Below are 11,262 nucleotides of genomic sequence, written 5' to 3' on the forward strand. Positions count from 1 at the left end.
GTCGTGGTAGGAACATGTCACAATAGAGGCTTGTTTATCTCATAGCTGAGAACAAAAAAAGCTTTGGATCTTATAGTCCCTTCAGGGACTCAACCCCAATGACCTGAGACTTTCCACTACATTCCACTACCTTCCAGGAGGACCATACTGGACCAAGGCTATAGCACATGGGTATTTGAGGTCATTTACAAGTTATAGCAATATATCACTTGCATTCTAATTTGTAATTAAGTTGATTACCTAGGAAAATAACGCAAAGCCATTTCTTATTTGTGCACTCTCCTTTTTCTAGGAGAAGACTGGTCCAAAGATAGGGGGAGAGACCCTGTTACCAAGAGGGGAAGAACATGCCAAGTTTCTGAATAGTCTTAACTAACTTCAGACATTTTTCTTCAACCCACTTCTTATGGCTCTGGAAAAGCAAGAGATTGATGCTGTATTGTCCATTTTCCTGTTTGACACTGAGAAACAAATGCTTGGTAAGCCCACAAGCTTTGCCTGCTTCCTTTCCTCTCTTATGTTGTTTTGCCACCATATTTAACATTGACATTTAAGTAGGAAATCAAGATACCCTAGTCTTTCCTGTCCTCACTACAGTCCTGCCTTAGAGCAGTCACTCAAATTTTTGCCCCCAATCTGGAAGATGAACTGAGAGCTGTGCTTCTGGGTGTCTTTGTTAAAGACTGAGTGAACTTTTTTATTATAGTAAAGTTCTAGTGTTATATGGACACCAGAAGCAAAAGAACTTATTTGGGTCAATTATCTCCATACTTCTGGACTTTGTTTCCTTAAGTGAGAAAGATTGGCCTACTTAACCTTGAAGTATATCTTTCAATGCTCAAATTCCTGATGACGATTATCATTGCCCTTAATATAGTCTTAATGTGCTGACATTGGAAGCCACATTCCCTTTTTATCTGCTGTTATTTTAGCTTTGCTCTTTGAAATGAAGTCACTGAACCACTTTGCATATCAGTTCATTGACATATATGGAGAAAAATGGCACTCTGTGCTCACAATATTGGGGGCTCAGAAATAGAAATACCTAAAACCTCGTCATTTTTCAGTATGCATTTATTTAATTATGGCTTAAAGAAATTTTAACCTCCTGATAAAAACATATACATAGCTTGAGAAGATGTGAAGCATGACTGAAAACAAACTGTTAAGATGGAATCCTGTGGACTTCGGGGGGTTGCGGTTGTGCTTCATTATATGTGTCAAGACTTAAATGTCGAAACCAATACAAACTGTCCCAACATTTAGTTTGGGAAATTCCACTAGCTGGATAACCTGATTTTTCAAACATTACTGTATTAGTCACTTTTCTATTGCTGTGATAGAAACACTGACTGGAGCAACTTATAAAAGGAAGAGTTTGAGCTTATGGTTCCAGGGGAATTATAGTCCGTCATGGCAGGGAGGCATGGTGGCTGGAGGTGGCTGGAGCAGGAGCAGTAGAAGCTAAGCTCTCACATCATCACGCAGGCACAGGAAGCAAGAGAGCAACTGCAGATCTGGCAAGGCTTAAGAACTCTCTAAGTCCACCCCTAGTGACGTGCTTCCTCTAGGATAGCCACACCTTCTAAGACCTCCCAAAGCAGTGCCACCATCTGGGGACAAAATGTCCAAATACTTGGAGCCTATGGGGGACATTCTCATTCAAACCATCACAATTATTTGACCTGCATGAATGCTGGTATAGTCTAAAAGTTGAATAAGATGGTAGGGTTATTGTTTTGGATTTAGAACTCTAGCTAGAAATGTTTAGATTTCTTCCAAGATAGTATAATGTCAGGAGCTTAGGACTGATAGAAGGTACTTATGGAAGATTTGGGTTTTCAAGAACTGCAAGTACAATCACTAATCTAAGGTAATACCTTGGATTTCATACAACTTTGTTTCTGCTCTACCTAGGTAGAAGATGCTGAAAGTAGCCTGTATTCCCCTAAGGTCATATTCTAATCACTGTGATTTTAGGAGTACTATCCTTACAGTTGGGTTCTGGCTTTTGTTTTTAATTTAACTAGCAAAGAAAAGAATAAATTACTTCTTAATAAGAACCAAAAAGCACTTGAAACTGATATATTTTTAATAGCTCATTTAGGGTAGAGTCTTTTCTTTTATAAATGTCAAATAGCAATGCATATGAAATAAGTGACACAACTACATAGAACTTGAACAGCAGCTTGTTCTTTGAGTGATCTTCCTATGTGAAAAATAGGTTCCTATGAATGGAAGGCACCACAGGAATTTGTGTCCATTTGTATGCTGTATGTATGTGATGTTTAATGTACTTGCAAAGCTTCATGGGGACCTAAGTCTGAGTACCTTTCTTTGTAAATTTTAATTTACATTTCTAAAATGATTTAAAAATACAGCAGAACCACTTTTTGCACTGAATGTTGGAAGGCATTTGAGGTACTCTGTGTATGTACTTTCTTAAAATACTCAGAGGATGAAAAGGGGTAGAGAGAAAGCTCCTCAACAGCCTTGAAAATCTTCATCAGTGAAATTAGTCTTTTAATCCTGCTTTTTAATGTTTTTATCAACAACTATTAAATGCTTTCATACAAATCCACTCTGTGTTTCATTTACTTCTTTTTAAAATTTTTTTTATCATTTTTAAAGTTTTATGTGTATGAGTGTTTTACCTACATGTATGTTTGTAGACCACTTGCATGCCTGGTACTTTTGGGGGTCAGAAGGGAGCGGTAGATCCCCTTGAATCGGAGTTACAGCTGGTGGTAAGATACCATGTGGGTGCTAGGATTTGAACCTAGGTCCTGTGCAAGAGCAACTATTGTCACTAACTGATGAGCCATCTCTTCAGCCCCTCATTTACTTCTTAATCTGATATTACTTCTATATTGTGTCATCACAGGCCATCAGAACAGGGTAAGTACTTGGCTATTAACAGAAACTGGATGGCTGTGTCCTTTATGTAGAACCTGGTTGTTCTGAATGTATAATATTCGTGATGGATTTTTTTCCTGTGCCTTTTTTCTGTTAATTTCATTTTGTATATTTATTCTTTGAAATTTTTGTGCATTTATTTTTTTTAAAGATTTATTTCTATTTTTTTTTTTTGGTCTTTTTGAGACAGGGTCTCCCTGTAGCCCCAGCTGTCCTGGAACTCACTATGTAGACCAGGCTGGCCTTGAACTCACAGAGATCCACCTGCCTCTGCCTCCTGAGTGCTGGGATTAAAGGCGTGCACCACCACGTCTGGACTTATTTCTATTTAAAAAAAATTTTAATTGAATTTCTGTGTATTTTATACAAAAACATCATCCTTATACTCTCTTTCCAGCTATGTGTATTTGGCTATGCTTACAGTATCACACATGAGTTTCCTCCTATTGAGTGGACTTTAGGTAACTGTTGATTACCCCCCAAGATAAAAGTGCCACTACTGCACCAATGTCATTTGCTGTGCTGGTCATTGATGAGGTTTTTAGGCCTTGAAGCTGGCCTGATTGGTGTTCTCCCTTACCAGCTTGTGTAGTGCTCTCCAAAGCTACTGTGAGAGCTAGCTTTCATAGAAGGTGACTTCCAGGTCAATTCCAGCTCCATGGCTCCAATTCCTGTGTCCAGGGTATGTTCTGTCTTCAGCAATAGGGTCTTACCATCAAGTACATTTATACAATGTATTTTGATCATACATGTCTAATTCTCTCTAGTGTCTCACCCAGAAGTATTTTTTAAGCTTTATTCATTTTTATTTTATGTGTATGAGTGTATTGCCTGCATGTACGTTAAGTGCACCTTTGTCCTGCAGTGTCCACAGAGGACTGAATAGGGTGTCAGATCCCCCTGGAAATGGAGTTACAGACACAGTTGTTAGCTGCTATTTGGATGTTGGAATTCAAATCCAGCTCTTCTGCAAGAGCAGCTGGAACTCTTAACCACTGACCCATCCCTTCAGCCCTGCAGAAATTTTTTTTTTCCTTTGAAAAGGAAAGAGTTTATTTGGGTTACACGTCATAGTTCATCCTTGAGGGATGAACTTGAGGGAACTCAGGGTAGGAACCTGGAGGCAGGAGCTGAAATAAAGAATGGTGCTTACTGGCTTGATCCTCTGGCCTATGCTCAGTCTGCTTTCTTATACAACCCAGGACCACCTGCCCAGGGATGACACCACCCATAGTGGGCTGGGCCCTCCCACATCACTCAGCAATCAAGAAAATGCCTCAAAGACATACCCACAGGTCAGTCTGATGGAGGAAATCCCCCAACTCAGGTTCCCTCTTCTCAGGTGTGTCAAGTTGATAACTGAAGGTAATCAGCACAGTCTCCCTGTAGCCCTCAGCTGGCCTGGAACTTGCTATATACCAGGTTGGCCTCAATATTAAAGTTTTGTCTGTATCTACCTCCTGAGTGAAAGAATTAAAGGCATGCTCCACCATGCTCACCGCACTCAATGTGTCATATTTTGTTCAGAGTGTGGTGCTTTGAAGGTTGACTGTGCTCCAGAGGATGGAGCATTTGGGGAACACAAATTAGACTTGAATGGGCTTTAAAAACAGTAGAGACCATGAAGTGAGAGAGATGGGGAGGCAAATCTGGTTCTGAATGGAGGTGGGTAGGGGTCTGAATATGATTAAAATGCAATGTATGAAATTCTCAAACAATCAATAAAACAGTATTTTAAAAAAATAAACCCAAGACAAACACATCTGTCTTTCTTGGTGCTTTTTAGCTCAGCAGCACCCACTGCTTTCCTAATAGAAAATCCAGATGTATGATTCTTTTTCTTAGATACTGGGAGAGAAGAGAATATAAGAAAAGGAAAAGAGGAGAAAAGGCAAAGGTGGGGAAAAGGTGGATGTGTGGAGAAGGCAGAGGTGGGATGAGGGCTTGGGTGGGGAGAAAGGCTAGGAAGGCAGGGAAGGAAGGTATCTGAGGAAGTTGTTGTTCTCTGTCCCAAAGGATTGTTTTTAACAAGATGAAATAGGATCATGAATGGGGAAAAATATAGTAGAGCCACCCTTCAGCATCTGTGTGAGTCTGGCTCCAGAACCCCTCTCAATACCCAAGTCCATGGACGATTTGGTCTCTTGTGTAAATGGTATCGTGTCTGAATTCAACCCACACCGATTCTCCTGTGTTTGCTAAATCTTCTCTGTGGTACATAAAATACTGAATACAATGTAAATGTTGTTAAATAGTTGTCATACTACATTGTTTAGTGATAATGATGAGAAAAACTAATGTGTTCAACGCAGAAACAACCGTATTTGGCCTAACTCCACATTTGACACAGGGTTGATTGATTTTAACCTAAGGGTACAGATGACCTATTCTGTGTAATCAAGGTATTTCTTATATGTAACAATTGCCTTTCTAATTTTCTTTTTGTGTACATGTATATGCATTCATGTGTGTTTGCAGGTCCATGTGCACATGTGTACATCCATGCGAAGGTCAGAGTCCAATATCTAGTATCATTCTCAGTTGCTCTTTATCTTGATCTTTGAGATAAGGTCTCTCATTGAACTTGGAGCTCATCAATTTGGCAAGACTTGCTGGCCATTGAGCACCAGGAATCCACCTGTTTCTGTCTCCCTATCACTGCAATTACAAGTGCAGTACCATGTCCAGCTTTTTAGGTGGGGTCTGAGGGGTCAAACTCAGATCTTCATGTTTGTGCACCAATCACTGTACCGATGGAGACATCTTCCCAGACCCTATAACTTTCCCTTGTTCAGTGTCTTCAGTATTTTTTTTTGGTGGATAATCCACCAGCAGCTCAAAGCCAAAATATTTCACTTAGAAGACATTATTTTCCTGTCAAACCAGCTTCCGTCTCCTCTGCTACCTCTGACAGTCAATGAAGTAGCAAAATCCTGTTACCTCCAAGCTGGGAGGCAAACAGCAGGTCCTCTTCTCTCATGTCCAGTTGGACGTCAGACCATGCTGAACCTCCAAAAGTCTCACAGTGCAGCTGCCACCCCCTGATGGAAGCCCTTGAGTTCATCTCCCATGCTCTGAAAGCTGTGTCTTGTAAACCACGATTCTTCTCCAACTTGAGTCCCCCATAGTTGAAAGTTTGGTCTTCATATGACACGTCTTCTCATATCAGGTCTGTGTTACAGAGAATTCTCTGATGCCTGCTTCCTATAGGTTAAAATGCTGCCTGCCAAGTAGGGAACAGAGCTCCCACAAGCTGCAGTTCCTTGACTTGTCTTTCTTACATTTTCTTCCACATTCCTTCTTTCTTTGGAGAACTTCATGTTGCTTTTCATTTCCTTATGCCTAGACCCCCTTTTCCTTTTGTTTACTTTCAAAATGTCTGCTTTCTTTCCAATCTGGTTCTAGGAATCAGAACCCCCCACTGGAATCCATATACTCTATCCTAGATGTTAAGGCCCACTGTGTCAAGTCAGTTTACCCATACATTCCCCAGTGCAAGTCCATCCACTTGAGGTTTAGTCAGATCCCTCTCATCTATCCAAACACCTATCATTTTCTTTTTAACAGAGCATAGGGTGGGAGATTATTTACAAAGGAGTGGGTGCCCCCCTTTATGGCTGCACTGGAAAGTCCACACTCACTTATAGATCCTGTAACTTCCTGTCAGCTGCAGAAAATGGTGAGGTGCCTCCTGGCTTTCTTGGCTTATATATACTTAGCCCCTCCCCCACATGTAGCTACAGTCGACTGATTGGGTGGGAGGGGTAGCTGACTCCCCCCTCAGTTCCTTGATGAGTGTGGGAAGGACGTGTGACTATAGCTTGCTGGCAGAGTAGTTGGAGTACACTTCCAGTTAACACTCTACCCCTTCCTCCGGCTCTTAACATTGTTTCTGCCACCCTCTTCTGCAAAAGTCCCTGAGCCTAGGAGGGGGTGGCAGGTATGGGATGATCTTCCTCCTATCGTGGCAAGCCACTGAACTTTTAGGTCTCTGCATCGTCAGTTTTCCATTGGCTGTTGGCCCATTTCAGTGGGATTCCATCTACACCATGTGGAGGGTGGAGGCCAGAACAGGTGCTCTCAGGCGGTCTGCTAAACTCTCAGCCCCTACACTGATGGAGGTCAGAACAGGTCCTCTCAAGGCTGTCTGTTAAGATCCTAGAAATATTTTTTTAATATTTTATTTATTATTTTATTTGTATGTGTGTATTGAGTGCATGTATATAAGAGCACTTGTGTCATGCAGTGCCCTTGGAGGACAGAAGAGGGCATCAGATCTCCTGGAACTGGAGTTACTGACAGTTGTTAGCTGCCATATAGGTGCTGGCATTCGAACCTGGGTCTTCTGCCAGAATAGTTTTCTTAACCACTGAGCCATCTCTCCAGCCCCTCAGAAATACTTTTTAAAAAAGTGAAAGAAAAAATAGGTGCTGAAGAGATTTCTCAGTATTTAAGAGCACTGGCTGCTCTTGTATAGAGGACCTGGGTTCAGTTCCAGGGGATCCAATGCCCTCTTCTGAGATCCACGAGTTTGCACACATGTGATGCACTTACATACATGCAGGCAAAGCACTCATAACACATAAAATTTTTAAAATGCAATTTAAAAGAAAGAAAATCCTGTGGCTGGAGAGATTGCCCAGCAGTTAAGTGAACACTTTCTACTTTAGCAGAGCACTTGAGGCCAGTTCCCAGCACCCACATTGGGCAGTTTACAGCCACCTGTAACTCCCAACTCCAGAGTATCTGACGCCCTCTTCTGGCCTCCATGAGCATCCATACATGTGATATAAATGTACACAGACATAAGATATGTAAATTAAAACAATTTTTAATGAAGTTCTGTATTTGGCAATATTTGAGAAAGAAATGAAAAAGATAAATTGGCTAAAGTTGACAGCGATTTGTATGAAATCTTGAACAGTTTTTTTTTTTTTTTTTTTTTTTTTGAGACAGGGTCTCCTTGTAGCCCCAGCTGTCCTGGAACTCACTATGTAGACCAGGCTGGCCTCGCACTCACAGTTGCTGGCCTCGAACTCTGCAGTACAGTTGCTAGGGGATTGGGATGATGTAATTCAGTGACATAGCCTTCACCTAGTACCATACCTAGTGACGTGTTCTCGGGAACCTATTACTCTGTGCATGTGTTGTCTGAATCACCACAAAAGCACTGCAAGTATTGATTTGAAGGATACAGATTAATTTGAATGATTAAGTAAATTAGAACTACAAATAGCGAGTGACTTTATTTCCCAGAAGAGGACCCAGTTGGGAATATCACATTTTGCAAATTAGAAGTTGGTAAATAATTTAGAAATGGGTCATAATTAGACCCAATTCTAGTGACTGCCAGAGCAGAGGTTCTTTAGTGATATTCTAGAAATAAACTGTTCTAAGGTATACTATAGAAGGCATATACCTTAGGTGTATAGTTTTAAAATTTAGGCATACATTTACACTGATATCAGTATAGTCACACACACTAAACACCAGTGTCATCCTCCTCTTGAACCACTTCTCAATTAGGGCCCACTCCATACTCTGCCCATCTATCATGTTATATTTGTCTTTCTCAGAGTTTCATATAATTGGCATCATACGGGACACACTTTAGTGTCTGGTACCTTTCACTTGCTATAGTATTTTGAAGTTTATCTATATTGTTCCATGTATCAGTAGTTACTTGTTTTTATTGCTGAGTATTCTACTGTATGGATATGCTTGTAGTTGGTTTATTTAATCACCTGTTGATGGACATTTGGTTTGAAGTATTTTCCATTCTGGGGCTGTGACTAAAGCTGCTACAAATATTCATGTGGACATATTTCTGTGTATATGTCTTTGGGTCTTTTAGGTAAAATCTAAGAATAAATTTCTTAATAAATTGCTAGTAAATTGTATGGTAAATATATGTATGTTAGCTATAGAAGAAACTGTCAGGTTTGTATTCTCTTACACATCATCTAGTAATGTATGAGAGTTCCAGTTGTTCTGCAGTCTCATCTGCACCTGCAGTCTCATCTGCACTGCCTTTTAAAAAAATGTGAATGTGTCCATGTGTGTGTATGCCATGTGTGCAATGCCTATAGAGACCAGAAGAGGGCAGCAAAACCCCAGGAACTGATACGGGTGCTAGGAACCTAACTCAGGTTTTCTGAAATAGCAGCAAGTGCTCTTAAGTGATGAGCCATCTCTCCAGCCCCTTGTCAGCCATTTTAAATTTAGCTGTTCTTATAGATGTGTAGTGGCATCTCATTGTGGTTTTAATTTGCATTTCCCTTAGGACTAATACTGTTGAGCATCTTTTGTGTGTATCATTTGGCAGGATTATAAGAATTCTTTCTATATTATGGATAGAAATGCCTTCTTTCACCATGAAGGATTATGGAACCTTCTGTTTTGATCTGGAGAATGAAATATAATGGTCATATTCTTGGTTTTGAATGAGTGAGTATATTAAGTATATAACAAACCAAAATAAAACAACAAACAGTAAGTGATAGATAATGTGCATACATGCCACAGTGCACTTATGGAGGTCAGAGGACAGTTTGCAGGAGTGAGTTCTCTCCTTTTAGTGTCCCAGGGATCAAAGTCACCTAGGTTATCAGACTTGGCATCAGGCACTTTCACTCTCTGAGCCATCTTACCACACTAAATTATGAAAACTTTGCCAAAGCATTAGAACATATCTGTTTAGAAAATTAGTTAGAAGGAGTAGGGGAAACGTGGCAAGTACTCAGAATGCAAAAATCACTCTGGAACTTAGAAAAATCACCAGCCCTTTCCTAAAAACTCTAAGTAAATAAATGTACATGATACAAGCTTTCAAAAATCACTCCTACAGGACTGGAGACATGGTTCAGTGGTTAAGAGCACAGGCTGCTCTTGCAGGTTCAATTCCCAGCACCCACATGGTGGCTAACAACTATCCATAACTCCAGTTCTAGGGGATCGGTACCCTCTTCTGTCCTCTGTGGGCACTGCATGGCATGGGTGCACTTAAATACATGCAGATACTACATTCGTACCCATAAAATAATAAATTAAAAAAAATTAAAAATCACCCCTAGAGTGGGGCTCATTGGTTAAGAGCACTGGCTGCTCTTGTGGAGAACCTGGGTTCAGTTCCCAACATCCACATGGTGGCTAACAACCATCCAAAACTCTATCTAGTTCTAGGGGATCTGATGCTTTCTTCTGGCCTCACAGCACAGGTCCATTTACATATATGCAGGCAAAACACTCATATACATAAAATATCCCCCCCCAATTTTTTTAATCACCCAAAGAGCACACAGTTTCTTTTGTTTTTTTCAATTGTTTTTGGTAGTGCTAGGGATTGAGCCCAGGACTTTGAGCATGGTAAGCATGTGCTTACCACTCTACCTCCCAACCCCACCCTCAATTTGTTAAAAGAAAGCAATACATGTGAAACTGATGAATAAAGAAATAAGAAATTTATTCTTTGACAAAATTTTTCTCAACCACTTACCTGTAACCTCTTCAGAGTGAGGGGATCAAATTAAAGAACAGAGAAGCGTTAAAAACGTGTCCCAGAAGCCACACTTTTTTAACTATCAGATTTTTTCCAGTTTTAAATTGAATTCTTGAGACTCTCATAAATATATTACTATATTTAGATCCTATTCCCTTACTAACCCTCCATGAAATTTCATATATATATATTCATGTTTGTGTCTTCAAATGCCCTTTTGTGTGGGTTCTTCCACCGAAACCTGGTCAGCCTACCAAGAGTCATCTTCCCTTCCTAGCAGCCATTGGTTGCCAATAATTCCTCAGGTAGGGTTGGGGTTTCTTACCCACTTCCCCGTGTCTATGCTGGGATTTTGTCTGGTTTGAACTTGCATGGGACTTGTGCATGCTGTCATTGTTGCTTGAGTTCATATGAATAACTGGAAAACTGTTTTCTTGTGGTCATCCACCTCCTCTGGCTCTTACAGTCTTTCTACCCCCTCTTCCACAGTGATCTCTGAGATTTGGGAGGTAGAAATTTGATATAGGCGTCCTATTCAGTGATAACTAGTCTGCAGCCTCTTATTCCCTACATGTTGACCAGTTGGGGTTCCCTGTGTTAATTATCACCTATTGTACAAAGAAGCTTTTCTGTTGAGAGTCGAGAGAGATGTATTAATCTGTGGGCATAATAAGTCATTAGAGATCAGTTTAATACTGTTATGTATTTAGTAGAATAATTGCATTAGGCTTTCTCCAGTGGCCTGTGGGCTTTCTAGCCTCAGCTTCCTAGGCCTGATATGTCATGTATGGGCTCCATCCTCCAAAGTGAACCTAAAATTCAATTAGAAAGTAGTTGAGGGGGCTGGA

At 40.5% G+C, this 11,262-nt stretch overlaps 1 long non-coding RNA gene across 9 annotated transcripts in view; it reads left to right on the forward strand.

The window, feature by feature from the left end:
- LOC103741694 overlaps nt 1–1,396 on the forward strand; it is a 44,095-nt gene extending 42,699 nt beyond the window's left edge. For all 9 annotated transcript variants that reach the window (XR_003851003.1, XR_003851007.1, XR_003851009.1 and 6 more), the window contains one exon: nt 293–1,396. This is a non-coding gene — a long non-coding RNA (uncharacterized LOC103741694). The remainder of the gene's footprint in view (nt 1–292) is intronic.
- The last annotated feature ends 9,866 nt before the right edge of the window (nt 1,397–11,262 follow it).

The sequence above is a fragment of the Nannospalax galili genome, unplaced genomic scaffold, assembly GCF_000622305.1.
Source record: "Nannospalax galili isolate Female #2095 unplaced genomic scaffold, S.galili_v1.0 scaffold741, whole genome shotgun sequence".
Taxonomy (NCBI): domain Eukaryota; kingdom Metazoa; phylum Chordata; class Mammalia; order Rodentia; family Spalacidae; genus Nannospalax; species Nannospalax galili.